General features: G+C 44.4%; 1 protein-coding gene across 1 annotated transcript in view; it reads left to right on the top strand.

The window, feature by feature from the left end:
- Positions 1-20,562, top strand: part of LOC128700883 (DBH-like monooxygenase protein 1) — a 430,549-nt gene that overhangs the window by 45,758 nt on the left and 364,229 nt on the right. Inside the window, exon 2 of the mRNA XM_070104742.1 lies at positions 6,317-6,387. The gene's annotated coding sequence lies outside the window, so the exon portion shown is untranslated. The remainder of the gene's footprint in view (positions 1-6,316; positions 6,388-20,562) is intronic.

Genomic DNA, 20,562 nt, shown 5'->3' with positions numbered 1-20,562 from the left:
GTGGTGGTGATGGTGGTAGTGGGGGGGTGGTAGTGGAGTGGTGGTGATGGTGGTAGTGGGGTGGTGGTAGTGGAGTGGTGGTGATGGTGGTAGTGGGGGGGTGGTAGTGGAGTGGTGGTGATGGTGGTAGTGGGGGGGTGGTAGTGGAGTGGTGGTGATGGTGGTAGTGGGGGGGGTGGTAGTGGAGTGGTGGTGATGGTGGTAGTGGGGGGGTGGTAGTGGAGTGGTGGTGATGGTGGTAGTGGGGGGGTGGTAGTGGAGTGGTGGTGATGGTGGTAGTGGGGGGGTGGTAGTGGAGTGGTGGTGATGGTGGTAGTGGGGGGGTGGTAGTGGTGTGGTGGTGAGTGTGGTAGTGGGGGGTGGTAGTGGAGTGGTGGTGATGGTGGTAGTGGGGGGGTGGTAGTGGAGTGGTGGTGATGGTGGTAGTGGGGGGGTGGTAGTGGAGTGGTGGTGATGGTGGTAGTGGGGGGGTGGTAGTGGAGTGGTGGTGATGGTGGTAGTGGGGGGTGGTAGTGGAGTGGTGGTGATGGTGGTAGTGGGGGGGTGGTAGTGGAGTGGTGGTGATGGTGGTAGTGGGGGGGTGGTAGTGGAGTGGTGGTGATGGTGGTAGTGGGGGGGTGGTAGTGGAGTGGTGGTGATGGTGGTAGTGGGGGGGTGGTAGTGGAGTGGTGGTGATGGTGGTAGTGGGGGGTGGTAGTGGAGTGGTGGTGATGGTGGTAGTGGGGGGGTGGTAGTGGAGTGGTGGTGATGGTGGTAGTGGGGGGGTGGTAGTGGAGTGTTGGTGATGGTGGTAGTGGGGGGGTGGTAGTGGAGTGGTGGTGATGGTGGTAGTGGGGGGGGTGGTAGTGGGGGTGGTGAGGTGGTAGTGGTGGTAGTGGAGTGGTGGTGATGGTGGTAGTGGGGGGGTGGTAGTGGAGTGGTGGTGATGGTGGTAGTGGGGTGGTGGTGATGGTGGTAGTGATGGTGGTGGTGATGGTGGTAGTGGAGTGGTGGTGATGGTGGTAGTGGGGGGGTGGTAGTGGAGTGGTGGTGATGGTGGTAGTGGGGGGGTGGTAGTGGAGTGGTGGTGATGGTGGTAGTGGGGGGGTGGTAGTGGAGTGGTGGTGATGGTGGTAGTGGGGGGGTGGTAGTGGAGTGGTGGTGATGGTGGTAGTGGGGGGTGGTTGTGGAGTGGTGGTGATGGTGGTAGTGGGGGGGTGGTAGTGGAGTGGTGGTGATGGTGGTAGTGGGGGGGTGGTAGTGGAGTGGTGGTGATGGTGGTAGTGGGGTGGTGGTGATGGTGGTAGTGGAGTGGTGGTGATGGTGGTAGTGGGGTGGTGGTAGTGGAGTGGTGGTGATGGTGGTAGTGGGGGGGTGGTAGTGGAGTGGTGGTGATGGTGGTAGTGGTGGTAGTGGTGGTGGTGATGGTGGTAGTGGGGGGGTGGTAGTGGAGTGGTGGTGATGGTGGTAGTGGTGGTAGATGGTGGTAGTGGGGTGGTGGTGATGGTGGTAGTGGGGGGGGTGGTAGTGGAGTGGTGGTGATGGTGGTATGGTGGTAGTGGAGGGGTGGTGTTGGTGGTAGTGGAGTGGTGGTGATGGTGGGGTGGTAGTGGAGTGGTGGTGATGGTGGTAGTGGGGGGGTGGTAGTGGAGTGGTGGTGATGGTGGTAGTGGGGGGGTGGTAGTGGAGTGGTGGTGATGGTGGTAGTGGGGGGTGGTAGTGGAGTGGTGGTGATGGTGGTAGTGGGGGGGTGGTAGTGAGTGGTGGTGATGGTGGTAGTGGGGGGGTGGTAGTGGAGTGGTGGTGATGGTGGTAGTGGGGGGGTGGTAGTGGAGTGGTGGTGATGGTGGTAGTGGGGGGGTGGTAGTGGAGTGGTGGTGATGGTGGTAGTGGGGTGGTGGTAGTGGAGTGGTGGTGATGGTGGTAGTGGGGTGGTGGTAGTGGAGTGGTGGTGATGGTGGTAGTGGGGGGGTGGTAGTGGAGTGGTGGTGATGGTGGTAGTGGGGTGGTGGTAGTGGAGTGGTGGTGATGGTGGTAGTGGGGTGGTGGTAGTGGAGTGGTGGTGATGGTGGTAGTGGGGTGGTGGTAGTGGAGTGGTGGTGATGGTGGTAGTGGGGGGGTGGTAGTGGAGTGGTGGTGATGGTGGTAGTGGGGTGACGGTAGTGGTGGTGATGGTGGTAGTGGAGTGGTGGTAGTGGAGTGGTGGTGATGGTGGTAGTGGGGGGGTGGTAGTGGAGTGGTGGTGATGGTGGTAGTGGGGTGGTGGTAGTGGAGTGGTGGTGATGGTGGTAGTGGGGGGGTGGTAGTGGAGTGGTGGTGATGGTGGTAGTGGGGTGGTGGTAGTGGAGTGGTGGTGATGGTGGTAGTGGGGGGGTGGTAGTGGAGTGGTGGTGATGGTGGTAGTGGGGGGTGGTAGTGGAGTATGTGGTAGTGGGGGGGGTGGTGATGGTGGTATGTGGGTGGGGGGGTGGTAGTGGAGTGGTGGTGATGGTGGTAGTGGGGGGGTGGTAGTGGAGTGGTGGTGATGGTGGTAGTGGGGGGGTGGTAGTGGAGTGGTGGTGATGGTGGTAGTGGGGTGGTGGTAGTGGAGTGGTGGTGATGGTGGTAGTGGGGGGGTGGTAGTGGAGTGGTGGTGATGGTGGTAGTGGGGGGGTGGTAGTGGAGTGGTGGTGATGGTGGTAGGGAGATAAGTAGTAAATAATGAAAATAGTGATAATGCTGATTATGATGATGATGATAATGATAACAGTCGTAAAAATCATAAATAATAATTACTAATTTTAATGGAGTTAACATATGATAATTAGGGAATAACTATTCATGTGAGAGTATACCTGTGTTATACCTGTGTTATACCTGTGATATACTTGTGGTATACCTGTGATATACTTGTGGTATACCTGTGATGTACTTGTGGTATACCTGTCATATACTTGTGGTATACCTTTGATGTACTTGTGGTATACCTGTGACTGATTTATGCTTTTTTCTATGCCTTATCAGCTTTGCCTTTCCTTGTTGAATGCCTGGTCAACCAGGCTGTTACTGCTGGTGGCCTGCTGCCCCACATATCCATCACAGCCTGGTTGATCTGGCACCTGGTTCTACGGAAGAGTAATGGTAGGAGAAATGAAGGCGTACAGTCCCTCAGTCTTGAAAGACCTTGATAGATCTTACAGCCTTGATAAATCAAGGCTGCTGCCTTGGCACTCTCGTGTAATACCAGTCACTGATGATACCAGTCATTGATAATACCAGTCACTGATAATACCAGTCATTGATAATACCAGACACTGATAATACCAGTCACTGATAATACCAGTCATTGATAATACCAGACACTGATAATACCAGTCACTGATACCAGTCACTGATAATACCAGTCACTGATAATACCAGTCACTGATAATACCAGTCACTAATAATACCAGTCACTGATAACACCAGACACTGATAATACCAGACACTGATAATACCAGACACTGATAATACCAGTCACTAATAATACCAGTCACTGATAACACCAGACACTGATAATACCAGACACTGATAATACCAGTCACTAATAATACCAGTCACTGATAACACCAGACACTGATAATACCAGTCACTGATAATACCAGTCACTGATAATACCAGTCACTGATAATACCAGTCACTGATAATACCAGTCACTGATAACACCAGACACTGATAATACCAGACACTGATAATACCAGTCACTGATAATACCAGTCACTGATAATACCAGTCACTGATAATACCAGTCACTGATAATACCAGTCACTGATAATACCAGACACTGATAATACCAGTCACTGATAATACCAGTCACTGATAATACCATTCACTGATAATACCAGTCACTGATAATACCATTCACTGATAATACCAGTCACTGATAATACCAGTCACTGATAATACCAGTCACTGATAATACCAGTCACTGATAATACCAGTCACTGATAATACCAGTCACTGATAATACCAGACACTGATAATACCAGTCACTGATAATACCAGTCACTGATAATACCAGTCACTGATAATACCAGTCACTGATAATACCAGTCACTGATAATACCAGTCACTGATAATACCATTCACTGATAATACCAGTCACTGATAATACCATTCACTGATAATACCAGTCACTGATAATACCAGTCATTGATAAATAACAAAAAGGCACAATACCGTGACTGGAACGAAACACAAATAACCCGCACATAAAAGAGAGAAGCTTACGACGACGTTTCGGTCCGACTTGGACCATTTACAAAGTCACACTAACAGAGGTGGAGCAGGACGGCTATATATAGGCAGGAAGAGGTGGAGGTAGTAGTAGTAGTAGTAGTAGTAGTAGTAGTAGTAGTAGTAGTAGTAGTAATAGTAGTAGTAGTAGTAGTAGTAGTAGTAGTAGTAGTACAAGAAATGTATATAATACCGACAGGATGAAATGACACATGCACAACACCCGGGCATCCCCACCGTAGACGTTTCGCCATCCACCCAGCCACTGGATGGCGGAACGTCCACAACAAAGACACGGAACAATGCTCTTCTCCAGACTGAGGGACTGACCACCTCAAAACTTTAAGGGTGATGGACTGATTACATCGTCTTCAAGTATCTTCTGCTTCTATCAACTTTTCTGTACTTGACTGAAGAAGCCTACTGTGTAGGCGAAACGTTTCGAAATAAAGATACCTAACTGTTGCATATGTGTCTTACCTAACAAAGACACGCACCTCGGTGCGCTTGCTCTCCCTCTGTGGGTTTCTAGCTCTCTTGCAGTGCTCCCCTTCCTTTGTATTTGACTGGCTCGTCTTCCTTATTTCCCACTTCTACCACTACCACTACTGCTACCTCTTCTTCTTCTACTACAACTACTGAAGAAATTAAGACACATGTGCGGCGTCTGGTTGTCTTTGTTGTGGACGTTCCGCCATCCAGTGGCTGGCTGGATGGCGAAACGTCTACGGTGGGGATGCCCGGGTGTTGTGCATGTGTCATTTCATCCTGTCGGTATTATATACAATTCTTGTACTACTACTACTACTACTACTACTACTACTACTACTACTACTACTACTACTACTACTACTACCTCCACCTCTTCCTGCCTATATATAGCCGTCCTGCTCCACCTCTGTTAGTGTGACTTTGTCAATGGTCCAAATCGGACCGAAACGTCGTCGTAAGCTTCTCTCTTTTATGTGCGGGTTATTTGTGAGTCATTGATAATACCAGACACTGATAATACCAGGCAGTAATATAATACCAGACATTGATGTAATACCACTTTTCAATGTATATACACTGAGAGGTGTATATCCCTTAGTGTATAGACACTGAAAGCTGTATATCCCTCAGTGTATATACACTGAGAGGTGTATATCCCTCAGTGTATATACACTGAGAGGTGTATATCCCTCAGTGTATATACACTGAGAGGTGTATATCCCTCAGTGTACAAACACCGAGAGCCGACTTTATTCCTTATTGTAGATTTTAAGTATTCTCGACTGGTGGTGTACAGGTGACGTGCAGCTCTAATGACCACAGTGTAGTAGATAGACTTTAAGCCCCATTAACTAATCGGCTTTGTATTCAATTATACCTCCAAATCCTCGGATCAAAACACCAAAGAATCATCAATAAAACATTACATATATATATATATATATATATATATATATATATATATATATATATATATATATATATATATATATATATATATATATACATATATATATAAATATATAATGTATATATAATGTATAGGAAGCGAAGTGTATTAAAACAGCATCAGATACAGATTAAAAATATAAAAATTGATGTATATACATGCCATAAAAATTCTGTAATAGCAGGCAGGAGCCCAGAATTTACGACACTTACCACAACCACTAATATAAACAGTTTTATGGGTCTAGTTTTTATATATACATTTTTCTACACCGAGTAATGGAAGGGTTTAGAAAGGTGTTTATTTTTGAAGACAAAATAGAAGGGGGAGAAAAAGATTTTTTTTTTTTTTTTGATGAACAAAATTATTGAAATTCATGCGTCAATTTTTCCATCGAAATTTATGATTCTTATAAGCCAAAAATATCTTAATTTTAGTGGAAAATTAATATTTTTTTCAAAAAATTTCCGAAATATTTTTTTGAAAAATTCCCATCCCGAATATTTTTGACACTAAGCCAAAAGTGTGTCAAAATTTGTGAGGAAACAGCAGGTGATGGTGGGGCGAAACGAGGAGTATTATGTGGTTGAGAAATATATGACCTATACGGCTGACAACTTATATTTTTCTCTCCCATTCAAGGTGTGTGTGACATCACTGAGGTGTACACTAAGTGAAGTCTACGAGGCTGACGTCAGAGGCTTTACTTGAAGGTACGTTGGTGTTTAACCCAAGTGTTGGGGAAAGTTATGTCGAGTTTCCCGACAACAGAAGGGAAAGATGAGCTTTTGGGGAGGTGGGGGGGCTGTATGTGTGTGTGTGTGTGTGTGTGTGTGTGTGTGTGTGTGTGTGTGTGTGTGTGTGTGTGTGTGTGTGTGTGTGTGTGTCTGTGTGTGTGTGTGTGTGTGTGTGTGTGTGTGCTGTGTGTGTGTGTGTGTGTCTGTGTGTGTGTGTGTGTGTGTGTGTGTGTGTGTGTGTGTGTGTGTGTGTGCGTGTATGTGTGTGTGTACTCACCTATTTGTACTCACCTATTTGTGGTTGCAGGGGTCGAGTCCTAGCTCCTGGCCCCGCCTCTTCACCGGTTGCTACTAGACCCTCTCTCTCCCCGCTCCATGAGCTTTATCAAACCTCGTCTTAAAACTGTGTATGGTTCCTGCCTCCACTACGTCATTTTCTAGGCTATTCCACTGCCTTACAACTCTATGACTGAAGAAATACTTCCTACTATCTCTCTGACTCATTTGTGTCTTCAACTTCCAATTGTGGCCTCTTGTTTCTGTGTCCCCTCCCTGGAACATCCTGTCCTTGTCCACCTTGTCTATTCCACGCAGTATTTTATATGTCGTTATCATGTCTCCCCTGACCCTCCTGTCCTCCAGTGTCGTCAGGCCGATTTCCCTTAATCTTTCTTCATAGGCCATTCCCCTTAGCTCTGGAACTAACCTTGTTGCAAACCTTTGTACTTTCTCTAGTTTCTTGACGTGCTTTATCAAGTGCGGGTTCCAAACAGGTGCTGCATACTCCAGTATGGGCCTGACATACACGGTGTACAGTGTCTTGAATGATTCCTTACTAAGGTATCGGAATGCTGTTCTCAGGTTTGCTAGGCGCCCATATGCTGCAGCAGTTATCTGATTGATGTGTGCTTCCGGAGACATGCTCGGTGTTATACTCACCCCAAGATCTTTCTCCTTGAGTGAGGTTTGCAGTCTTTGGCCACCTAGCCTATACTCTGTCTGTGGTCTTCTGTGCCCTTCCCCTATCTTCATGACTTTGCATTTGGCAGGATTAAATTCGAGAAGCCATTTGCTGGACCAGGTGTCCAGTCTGTCCAGGTCTCTTTGAAGTCCTGCCTGGTCCTCATCAGATTTAATTCTCCTCATTAACTTCACATCATCTGCAAACAGGGACACTTCTGAGTCTAACCCTTCCGTCATGTCGTTCACATATACCAAAAATAGCACTGGTCCTAGGACCGACCCCTGTGGGACCCCGCTCGTCACAGGTGCCCACTGTGATACATCATTACGTACCATGACTCGTTGTTGCCTCCCTGTCAGGTATTCTCTGATCCATTGCAGTGCCCTTCCTGTTATATGCGCCTGATGCTCTAGCTTCTGCACTAATCTCTTGTGAGGAACTGTGTCAAAGGCCTTCTTGCAGTCCAAGAAGATGCAATCAACCCACCCCTCTCTCTCTTGTCTTACTTCTGTTATTTTATCATAAAACTCCAGAAGGTTTGTGACACAGGATTTGCCTTCCGTGAATCCGTGCTGGTTGGCATTTATACTCCTGTTCCGTTCCAGGTGCTCCACCACTCTCCTCCTGATAATCTTCTCCATAATTTTGCATACTATACACGTCAATGACACAGGTCTATAGTTTAGTGCCTCTTTTCTGTCTCCTTTTTTGAAAATGGGAACTACATTTGCCGTCTTCCATACCTCAGGTAGTTGCCCAGTTTCCAGGGATGTGTTGAAGATTGTGGTAAGTGGTATGCACAACATATCTGCTCCCTCTCTAAGGACCCACGGAGAGATGTTGTTCGGTCCCATTGCCTTTGAGGTATCGATGTCCCTTAGCAGTTTCTTCACCTCCTCCTCATCTGTATGTATGTCGTCCAACACTTGTTGGTGTATTCCTTGTTGGTGTCCCCATCTGGTCTGTCCCCCCAGAGTCCTTCCTGTCTCTACTGTAAATACTTCCTTAAATCTCGTGTTGAGCTCCTCACATACCTCTTGATCGTTTCTTGTGAGTTCTCCACCTTCTTTCCTCAGCCTTATCACCTGGTCCTTGACTGTTGTCTTCCTCCTAATGTGGCTATACAGCAGTTTCGGGTCAGATTTGACTTTCGATGCTATGTCGTTTTCATACTGTCGCTGGGCCTCCCTCCTTATCTGCGCATACTCGTTTCTGGCTCTTCTACTAATCTCCTTGTTTTCCTGGGTCCTATGCCTCCTGTACCTTTTCCATTCTCTGTTGCACTTAGTTTTTGCCTCCCTACACCTTCGGGTAAACCAAGGACTCGTTTTGGTCTTCCTATTATTTCTGTTTCCCTTGGGAACAAAACTTTCCTCTGCCTCCTTGCACTTTGTTGCCACATATTCCATCATCTCGTTTACTGATTTTCCTACCATTGTGTGTCCGTGTGTGTGTGTGTGTGTGTGTGTGTGTGTGTGTGTGTGTGTGTGTGTGTGTGTGTGTGTGTGTGTGTGTGCGTGTGTGTGTGTAATCACCTATTTGTGGTTGCAGGGGTCGAGCCTTAGCTCCTGGCACCGCCTCTTCACCGGTTGCTACTAGGTCCTCTGTCTCCCCGCTCCATAAGCTTTATCAAACCTCGTCTTAAAACTATGTGTGATTTCTGTCTCCACTACATCACTTTCTAGGCTATTCCACTGTGTGTGTGTGTGTGTGTGTGTGTGTGTGTGTGTGTGTGTGTGTGTGAGGGGTCCAAGACTGTTCATCCACCCGTCATACATATCTGGAATCACCAACAGACTTCTGTCTTCAAGACGGAGCTGGACAGATACCTAAAGTCAGTGCCCGATCAACCAGATTGTGGTTCGTACGTTGGATTGCGTGCGATCAGCAGTAACAACCTGGTTGATCAGGCTCCGATCCACTGGAAGGCTTGGTCATGAACCGGGGGTGTTAACCTCTGGAACAACCTCCAGGTAGATTAGGTCTTATCTAGAATATCCTTCACAGTTCTGGTCTCATAAAATGCGCTGGAAAACATAGGGAAGAATGAGATTAAATAAGACAGGCTGAGGGACTGACCACCTCGAAACTACTAATTCGAGAGTAATGGACTGATTACATCATCTCTACAGTTCCCCTGCTTCTGTAGCCTTCTCTTAATTCGACTGAAGAAGCCTACAGTGTAGGCGAAACGTTTCGGAATAAAGATACCTAACTGTTGCATATGTATCTTATCAATTTATCAGTATTGTATAACGTCGCTATATTCACAACAATGACGAAGTTGATCTCCTACATCAGCAATATTTCCTACGAAACTAAGTTCAAGGTACCGAATTTGCACTCTCTGGAAAGACGTACAGCAAGGAAGTGCAAAATAAACCCAGTGAAAAGCAGGGGTGCGGTGAACACAATAAGAGAACACTGTATCAACATCCGTGGCTCCAGATTATTCAGTATGTTACTAGAAGATATGAGAAAAACTGCTGGGACAAGTGTAGAGCCCTTCAAGAGGAAACTAGACAAGTATCTTCACCAGGTGCCAGATCAACCAGGCTGTGATGGATATGTGGGGCTGCAGGTCACCAGCAGCAACAGCCTGGTTGGCCAGGCTAGCACCAGAAGAGCCTGGCCCATAGCCGGGCTCCGAGAGTAGAAAAACTCTAGGAACTTGTCAAAGGTAAACGAGTTCTTGTAATACCTTAATTAAACCTTAACTGTTAAAAGAGATAACTCTAGATAAACAAGTAGATATAGAAAGATCTTGAGATGAGAGATTGAGATCATAAAATCACATGCAAGGAGCCAAGAGAGTGAGATTAGGTGATCTTAGCATGGTCTCCAATATCCCAGGAGTATCAGGGTGATAAGGCAGTGGAACGAGGCAGGTAAGAATGGTGAGGTACCAAATTCCTTCGACAGTTTCCAAAGCTGGTGTAAATGGACCCAATACGCAAGGACCCAATAGTCGTTAGCAGTCGTTAGTAGTCGTTAATAGTCGTTAACAGTCGTTAGTAGTAAACGGTAAGTCCAGGGATTTGAGAAATTGGAACAAACTGTATAAGGAAGGAGAGAAGAAACTCGATACACAGTCTCTCTCTCTCTCTCTCTCTCTCTCTCTCTCTCTCTCTCTCTCTCTCTCTCTCTCTCTCTCTCTCTCTCTCTCTCTCTCTCTCTCTCTCTCTCTCTCCCTAATTATTTTCTCTACCCCTTCCCCTCCTCTTCCCTTTCCTCCTTTTCTTCCCTTCTCCCCAAGGAGCCTTGTTGATGGGGGGTAACCTGACCTGACCTGAGGTTCACCAGCGTCCAGATGTTGATTTAGTCCAAGACGGTTCTCTTGAAGACAATATATATATATATATATATATATATATATATATATATATATATATATATATATATATATATATATATATATATATAATATATAATATAGGGAGGTACCACCTCTAGAACTGTCCTGGGGACCCTCATCCTCAGAGAAAAGAATAAACTTGCTTCAGGGAAAACTCAAGGTTTTACCTGAAGCTGTTTGAGAATTTTCTCCTACCACCCCCTATATTTCAAGTATGTTTTATTTAAAGACAAAAATATATTGGCCAAACATTCACAAAAATATAACAGAAAGTAAAACAACATAGGTAACTCAGAGCTACATCTCGAATACTTCGTCCAGCTCCCCTGCGGTGGGCCGCGTGCCCAGAATGCTGCAGGCATTTCCTCTCTGGATCGCAACACTGAGTCTCTGAAAGAGAAAGCTGGTCGCCCTGTGGTCCTTGGTTTTTATGATGAGCTTTTCACCCAACTCTTTGAGGAACTTTAGAGCACACTTGCCCCATGCTTCTAGGGTCTCCGACCCTATTGGAATGAAGTTATAGCAAGGGGGAAGGTCTTCATATTTTCGGATCTTCTGGGTCTCCCTGTGGCTGGCAGCTCCACCCCCTTCCACTACGGAGTATGGCAAGTAGGTGTCTGCCAATGTGGCAGCACAGGTGTAGTCCCGGCAATCTGCTTTCCATCCTTCCAGGGTAGCATAGTGGCTCCATCAGGACGCTTTTGACTTCCATCAAACCTCTGTACTTGGGGTTCCCGTTGAGCTGGGCAACGGCTGTGGCGAGGCTTCTCTTTATGCCATTGACCTCCTCATGTCTGGCATACTTCCCTTCTGCTGTGTGACACACAAGACCATGAAGTCCGAATTGATCAGCTGTCGCCCTGCCGCAAATACACCTATGTTCGGTGAGGATGGGGGCGGCTAGGCGAAGAGCAACACCAATCCGAATGGCCTGTGGGTCGAGACGGGTGCCCAGGGAGGAATTGGGAACAGCTAACAGGAAATCTCCTGAGTGTGGTGCCTTCACTGCCAGGAGACGAGCTTTGTTCTTTCCTGAAGCATTGGAGAGCATTGTGTTGGCGATTTTTTCCATGATCGGTTTGTCCCAGTGGGACTGTTTGTGCTGTTTGGGAGGAGCTGGTCTACTGGAGGAGTCTGTAAGGGTGTCCCACCGAATCGCTGCTTCAGTAAACCTGGGGTCTTGAGCTCCTACCACATCTCTCAAGCGTTCGGGCACTATCTTCTTGACTAATGCACTGGAAGCCAAACACGAAGACAGAAAAGCAGGTAAAGCAACATGCGTTGCTTTACCTGCAACATGCGTTGCTTTACGCACTCCTATACCTCCCAGTTGCACTGGGAGGGTTGCCTGATCCCATTGCTCATCCTCTAGTGACAGGTTCAGTGCCTTCTTAAAAGTTGATCTCAGGTGTGCATCATATTCATCGAGTGTTGGGTTGTCAAAAGAGGGTGCACACCTCAAGAAGTGAGTCTTGGAATAGTAAGGCATCTTGTGAGGAGATACAGAGCATCATGGGCATCAAGATCGCTTATTCTCTCCTCCATTCTCATCAGGTCATTCAATGTCGTGCAGAATAAGTAAAACGCTATTTTGGCTTAAATAGCAACGCTCTTCTTGCCGAATAAGTCAAACGAAAATTGTGTATGCAATAATTTCGCAAAAATTATTCTAAACCTAAGGAAAAAAATATGTTTCATTGTGTTTGTTTATTATCAAATTATTGTAAAATTATTATTTAGTTGGGTTAGGCTAAATTAAACTGCGCTTGTTTTAATAAGGTTAGGCAAGTTTCCTAAGGTTCTTTTGGTACAAAATTATTATTTTTTTACATTAACATAAATGAAAAAATATATCTTTAAACGTATAAGAGAAAATTTTAGAAAGGACTTAATTTCAAACGAGTTCTTGCTAACTGACCAATTTAACAATTCAGCACAAAGTTATATATATATATATATATATATATATATATATATATATATATATATATATATATATATATATATATATATATATATATATATATATTTCAACAAGTTGGTCGTCTCCCACCGAGGCAGGGTGACCCAAAAAAGAAAGAAAATCCCCAAAAAGAAAATACTTTCATTATCATTCAACACTTACCTAACCTTATTATAACGAGATCAATTTATTTTAGCCTAACCCAACCAAATATATTTTAGATTTGTTTACAATAATACTAAACAAACTCAGTGAAATATATTTTTTTCGTTAGGTTCAGAATGATTTTGGCGAAATTATTGCATACACAAATTTTCACTTGTCCTATATGGCAAGATGAGCGTTGCTATTTAAGCCAAGATCGCAAGTTCTGCCTATTCGGCACGACATATATATATATATATATATATATATATATATATATATATATATATATATATATATATATATATATATATATATATACATATATATATATATATATATATATATATATATATATATATATATATATATATATATATATATATATATATATATATATATATATGCTTCAGCTTCATATTGTTCTATATATCGAAATTGATGTGAGTGTTCTGCTAGTGGAAGCGGAAGATGGATAATAAAGCTTCAGTCTCTCTACTTTATTTAGGTTCTTGGTACACAGACAGTGTGTGCCCAGCCCGGAGGACCGTGCCCGGGAGAGTGTGACGGAGTACACCTTGTTGACTGAGCTCTGCTGCCTAAATGAGGCCGAGTAAGCATGGTGCTGGCTGAGATTGGTAGGTCTATAGGCGGCAGCACCACAGTGCCCAGCTGGGCATACACATGGAGATGAACTCTTCTCCAGGCTGAGGGACTGACCACCTCAAATATTTTTTCTCGTAAGTTGATGGACTGATTGCATTATCTTTATTTCATTACTACTGCTCCCTTCGTATCTGACTGAAGAAACCTACTTTGTAGGCGATATCATGTGGGAGTTCGAACACGTGGATTGGGTAAAAATACTCACGTAGGCTGGAAGTACGTATATTGTAACTGAAGTATGTGGAAGGGCGCCACAGCCGAACCTGCCTCTCTCTGCCCCTTGGCTAGACTGACTAAGGAGTGCCCATGGGCGAGGGGGCGCTTGAAATCCTGCTAGGTCAGCAACAATATGAATACAGCCAGTGACTCAGGCAGAGACGGTTGGTAGTGAGTCATCTACTGGTACACTGGTTACTGGTAACTGGTTACTACTACTGAGAGGCGAAACATTTCATCAACAAAGATACCCAACTATTGAATATGTGTTTTAATCCACAAAATGGCACATACCAACCTGCCATGACAGTGTCCGCCATCGAAGACACCAAGACTCCAAGCAACCATCAAACAAATCTTTAAATGGGCTGCAGAAAACGATATTAAGTTCAATGAAGAGAAATTTCAACGACTCAGATGTGGAAAACTTGAGAAAATTAAAACTGTATCGGAGTATAAAACAAATTTTAACCACACATTAGACAGAAAAACTAATGTGAGGGACCTGAGAGTGATCATGTCAAAAGATCTCACCTTCAAAGATAACAATGTATCTGCAAGAAAACTGATAGGATGGATAATGAGAACCTTCAATACTAGGGACGCCAAGTTCATGATAATTCTCTTCACATCGTTTACTCTCTCTAGGCTGGAATACTGCAGTACACTGCCTCCTTTAAGGCAGGCGAAATTGCTGACCTGGAGAATGTATAGAGAACTTTCACGGCACACATAAATACGATCAAACACCTAAATTACTGGGAACGGTTAAAGTCCCTGGATTTGTATTCCTTGGAATGCAGGCGAGAAAGATACATGACAATAGACACTTGGAAAATCCTAAACTTGCACATAAAAATCACTCCCTACGAAAGCAAAAGACTCGGCATGAGATGTAACAGTCCCCCAATGAAAATCATGAATACACTGAGACACAACACAATAAGTGTCAGGGGCCCCAAGACTGTTCAACTGCCCCAGCATACATAAGGGGGATTACCAATAGACCCCTGGCTGTCTTCAAGAAGGCACCGGACAGGCACCTAAGTCAGTACCCGACCAGCCGGGCTGTGGTACTTACGTGTGTTTACATGCGGCCAACAATAACACCCTGGTTGATCAGACCCTGATCCATCAATTGACCTGGTCACAGACCGGGCCGCGGGGGCGCTGACCCACGAAACCCTCTCCAGGTAGTTACACTTGTGCCCTTGTACCTAATATACACGTGAGTGTATACTCACTGACTCACAAATATGGTCTGCGTGAGTGTATAAATAGTTTAGAAAAACCCACAAATTGTTGAATGAGACTTGCGCAAGACTTGGGAATATTTATTTAAAGGTTTCACTCGCCAGAGGCTTCAGTTTACCAGAGAGAAGAGTGGAAGATTGCAGGATTATGGACTGATAAGTGTATTCGGCTGATGAAGACTGTATGGGTGTAGGTGGATATGACTTTGATCTGCCTAGCATGGGCCAGTAGGCCTCCTGCAGTGCTCCTTCTTTCTTGGTTTAGAAAGACACGTAAGCAAACACTATAACATATTTATTAGAAAACGTTTCGGTCCTGGGACCTTGATTACTTCCTTCTTTCTTACGTATCAGACTGATAATGACTGTATTGGACTCATTCATCACGGTGTGTGTGAGTTAGACCAACCTAGCAAGACCAGTAGGCCTACTATAGTAGTCCCCTTCTCTGATATCCTGTCCTGGTATCCTGAACCAACACATCAATACCTCAAGTATCGAAAATTTTTATCTTGAGGCAATCAGCCAGTCAGGTAAAAAGGAATTACCAGGAGCCAATGATACGAGTTGGTGTGGAGGGAGGCAATCAGAGACGGGTATCTGAGTGGCTTCAGTGCTCGCCCTGAACGTCAAGCTGTGTACTAATATTTGCCACTGCCTCACATCGATCTGGCCGCACTTAGGAACCTCGACCGTGGGGAAATGAGAGTGCAAACAACCCCAAATAGACGATAAGAGTAAACATTTGACTTTCTGCAGGGAAGTGTAGGCAAACAATCAAGAATAAACGGGAGAAAGGATATTCCGAGACAGATTTGGTTGGTAAACACAGCCGGAGTGGATGGATGTGTTCCCTTACTGTCTTGCAAGAAGAATAACACGATATTACACCGTGAGAATAACGGGGATATTATACCCTGGCAATAACGAACTGGATATTAAGCAGCGATAACGGGATATTATATCCTGGTGGGTGTGGCTTGGACCTGCCTAGTATGGGCCAGTAGGCCTGCTGCCGTGCTCATTATTTGTTAGGCAAAAAGACACAAGTGCAACTCATGTGACATTTTATTGTGGCAACGTTTCGCTCTCCAGGAGCTTTGTCAAGCCGTGGCAAACACTACAGGGACACACAAACATAAGAATGGAGGAACACTGCAGAAAGCCTACTGGCCCATACAAATCAGATCCTTATCAATACCACCCTGTATTGAAGATTGGGACACTTATGAAACATAGGGGAATCTTTATTGGACTGAACACATCGATTCCAGGCTGATGGACTGATTACCTCAACTCCTCCTCTCCTTACACCTTTCTGCTTTATATTGGACTGATGAAGCCACTGTGTGGCGAAACGTTTCCTCAACAAAGATTCCCATATATTGCATAAGTGTCTCAATCTTCAACTTGTCGGTTTTTTAAACCAATTATCACACCATGTATTACTGGTAACGACTTAGAGCTCCTGGAGAGCGAAACGTTGCCACAATATCACTTTAGTTGCACATATTGCCGGTAATTCTACCAACATTAATACAACCTTCCCTCAAAGCTACCCAAGAATTTACTTCCTTACCCCAGACACCAATCCAACCGTGATAATAATTAGATATTTTGCCGTGACAGTAACGAAGAGGATATTGTACCGTGATAATATAGTGTAATAAATCTTATTCACCCTTCGTATATAAAAGGAATTACCAAGAAAACTCTGTCTTCAAGACGGAACTTGTAATTTTGAAATAGGTTAGACAAATACATGGGTGAAGAACATGGGTGTGGGTTGGACCTGCCTCGCATGGGTCAGTAGGCCTTAACACACACACACACACCAGGAGCTATGACTCGACCCCTGCAACCACAATTAGGCGAGTATACACACACACACACACACACACACACACACACACACACACACACACACACACACACACACACTTTAAAACATAGGGAGGTACCACCTCTATAACTGTACTGGGGACCCTCATCCTCAAAGAGAATAAACGTACTTCAGGGAAAACTCAAGGTTCTCCCCGGAGCTGTCTGGATATTTTCTTCTCCTACCACCCTCTATATTCTATATTCTATGTGAACTTTATTAATAAACAGAATACATTGACAGAAAACACAAACATGAATACACTGGTACAATATATCAAAGATGTGAGCCAAGTATGCAGCAAGCATTTACCCTCTGGATGGCCATGCTGAGACGCTGGAACATGAACGTGGCTGCCCTTGGGTCCCTGGTGGTGTCGATGAGTCTGGAACCCAGTTCTTTAAGGAAACATGTGGCATTTTCGTACCATGATCCCAAGGTCTCTGATCCCACTGGGAAAAATTGATACTGTTGGCTTATGTCCCTGTACTTGCTGATCTTGTACTCCTCCCTTTCGCCCAACACTGTGATGGATATAGGTGTCAGCCAGCGTCGACACGCAGGCAGAGTCCCATGCTAAGAGCTTGCCATTCTTCCAAGGATAGATGATGATTCTGTCTGGGCAGTTTGCTGGGTTGTGGGTATTGTTGGCTGCTAGTGATCGGGGCTCCCTCTCAGCTGGGCATTTACCTGTAGCAAATGCCAGCCTTTGTTTTGGAACAGTTAAGATCATGTAGACCATATTGGTCGGCTTGCGCATCGCCACAAATACATGTTTATTCCGTGTAAATTGGGGCAGCAGGTGGAGAGCCACTGCAATACGGAGGGTCATAGGGTCGAGGAGTGTTCCCATTGCCGAAATGGGAACTGTTTGGAGGAAGTCCCCAGAGTGATGTGCACTCACAGCTTGGAGACGGGCAGTCTCCCTGTCTGATGTTACAGCCCTAAGCATGTTGGCAAGCACATTTTCAGCGATGGGACCATCGCAACTCGACTGTTTGTAGGCCAGTGCTGCAATAAGTTTTGGTGCTGGGGCAGCGAGAGTCTCCCATTCAGTGACGGCACTGGCGTAGCTAGGGTCCTGTATTCCTGCTGAGTCACTGAGGTTGTCAGGGAAAATTTGCTTTATTAATTCGTTTGATGCTATGGAAGAGGATAGGAAAGCTGGTATGGTAATCTGGGAGGATTTGCGTACTCCCACCCCCACAAGCTTGATTGGATGTGAGGTTTGCAACCACTGTCCATCTTCAAGGGAAAGATTCAATACACTCTCTAATGTGTAGTGCCAAATAGGTAAAACTTTCGATTTTGACTTAAACAGCAATGCTCTTCTTGCCAAATAAGGCAAGCGAAAATTTGTTTAATAATTTCGCAAAAATCATTCTGAACTTAACGAAAAAAAATGTATTTTATTGTGTTTGTTTATTATTAAAATATTGTAAACTTATCTAAAATATATTTACTTAGGTTAGGCTAAATTAAATTGCTCATGTTATAATAAGGTCAGGTAAGCTTTCTAAGGTTCTTTTGGTATAAAATTATTAATTTTTACAATAACATAAATAAACAAAAACATATCTTTAAATGTAAAAGAGAAAATTTTAGAAAGAACTTAATTTTAAATGGGTTTTTGCTAATTGACCAATTTTACCTATACGGCACGACATTATATATATATATATATATATATATATATATATATATATATATATATATATATATATATAGATATATATATATATATATATATATACACAAACACTGATCTCTGGCTGAAGGAGACTCGAACCTACGAACCTTAGCACAAGGTACGCAGTGCTTTACCAATCTACCCACACTGGACAATACCTTGGCGTGCAGCTTGCGGTACACGTTGATCCAAGGCAGCCAGCTTTCAGGGAGAAGGCTTACAGCTTTTCATCTCATCCCCTGCATGCATCAGCCTTACTAGAGAATTTAACAATGCAAGGAATTCGCAAGAGATCAGTGTTTGTGTATATTTCGCCTGCTCTTGCGAATTCCTTGCATATATATATATATATATATATATATATATATATATATATATATATATATATATATATATATATATATATATATATATATATATATTAATGCATCCACGAACGAGTGGTTTTAAGGAAATAACAATACTGCATAGCTGGACCTGTCTACCTTAGGTCAGTAGGTGACTTACATCTGCCTAGCATGGGCCAGAAGTGTACGTAAGTGTCTTTTTCCATACGAGCCAGTAGGCTTGCTGTAGTGCTCTTTTCTAATTTTCTTTAAAGAATGAACGGTGACTCGAACCGGAGTTCTTGTAACAGGAAGATTTTACAGTGTCTATATGATCTGTCTCTACTAGAAGCGTCAACTGTGATCCTAATATCAGACAAATGTACTTCGTAAACTCTTCCTGTTGTAAGCCTCGTCACAGCACCACGGTTTGAGTCCACGTTCATTCTCTTTATTCATATTCAGAGATGTCTCTCTCACGGGATATATACCAAGAGGTGTATATCTCAGTGTATATACACAGAGTATAATCTGTTTTAGGTATTAAAGCATTCTTCGTTGGTGTACTAGGACAAGCAAGCAAGCACCAAACGAATCACTCAACCAAGCAACTAACCAATCAACCAACCACCAAATGAATCACCCAACCAACCAGCTAAACATCCAACCAGTCAAAGAATCAACCACCAAACGAATCACCCAACCAAGCAACCAAAAACCACCACACAAATCCCCCAACCAACCACTAAACATACAGAAGGAAATGAGATTCTGAATTATCCAAATAACTGCAATTGTCTCCAAAAACATACGCACAGGAACCACAAACTAAGAATAAAAGCTAAATCATCAGTGTTTTTATTAAGTTGTTCGTCAAGAGTAAGTTGCCCACTTCCAGGACGGAGACAGGATCACTTTTTTATAGGGAGACCCATTCATGGGTCTAGAGTCATTGTGGTGGCCCCGTGGCCTGGTGGCTAAAACTCCCGCTTCACACACGGAGGGCCCGGGTTCGATTCCCGGCGGGTGGAAACATTTCGACACGTTTCCTTACACCTGTTGTCCTGTTCACCTAGCAGCAAATAGGTACCTGGGTGTTAGTCGACTGGTGTGGGTCGCATCCTGGGGGACAAGATTAAGGACCCCAATGGAAATAAGTTAGACAGTCCTCGATGACGCACTGACTTTCTTGGGTTATCCTGGGTGGCTAACCCTCCGGGGTTAAAAATCCGAACGAAATCTTTCTTTCTTTCTTTCTTTAATGGGTTATTTACCCTCTTTGTACCTGTATCGTATACAGTATACACTAGGGTTTGACAAACAGGAACATCAGATTGATGAGACACATGTACAACGTTTCGCCTACACAGACTTCTTTACGCGAGTATAGAAGAGCATAAGTAGTAGAGATGTGAAAACGATGTCACAGACCGGGCCGCGGGGGCGTTGACCCCCGGAACTCTCTCCAGGTAAACTCCAGGTAAACTCCATCACCCTTAAAAACGTCGTGGTGAAACGTTTCCTGAACTGCATTAATGTTGGTAGAATTACCGACAACATGTTAAATAAAAAGACACAAGTGCAACTAATTTGACATTGTGGCAACGTTTCCCTCTCCAGAAACATGACAAAGTTCCTGGAGAGCGAAACGTTGCCACAATAAAATGTCACAATTGTTGCACTTGTGTCCTT

Source organism: Cherax quadricarinatus, chromosome 94 (assembly GCF_038502225.1).
Source record: "Cherax quadricarinatus isolate ZL_2023a chromosome 94, ASM3850222v1, whole genome shotgun sequence".
NCBI classification, from domain to species: domain Eukaryota; kingdom Metazoa; phylum Arthropoda; class Malacostraca; order Decapoda; family Parastacidae; genus Cherax; species Cherax quadricarinatus.
The sequence above is the reverse complement of the archived record's forward strand: the minus strand, read 5'-3'. Positions and strand labels throughout refer to the sequence as shown.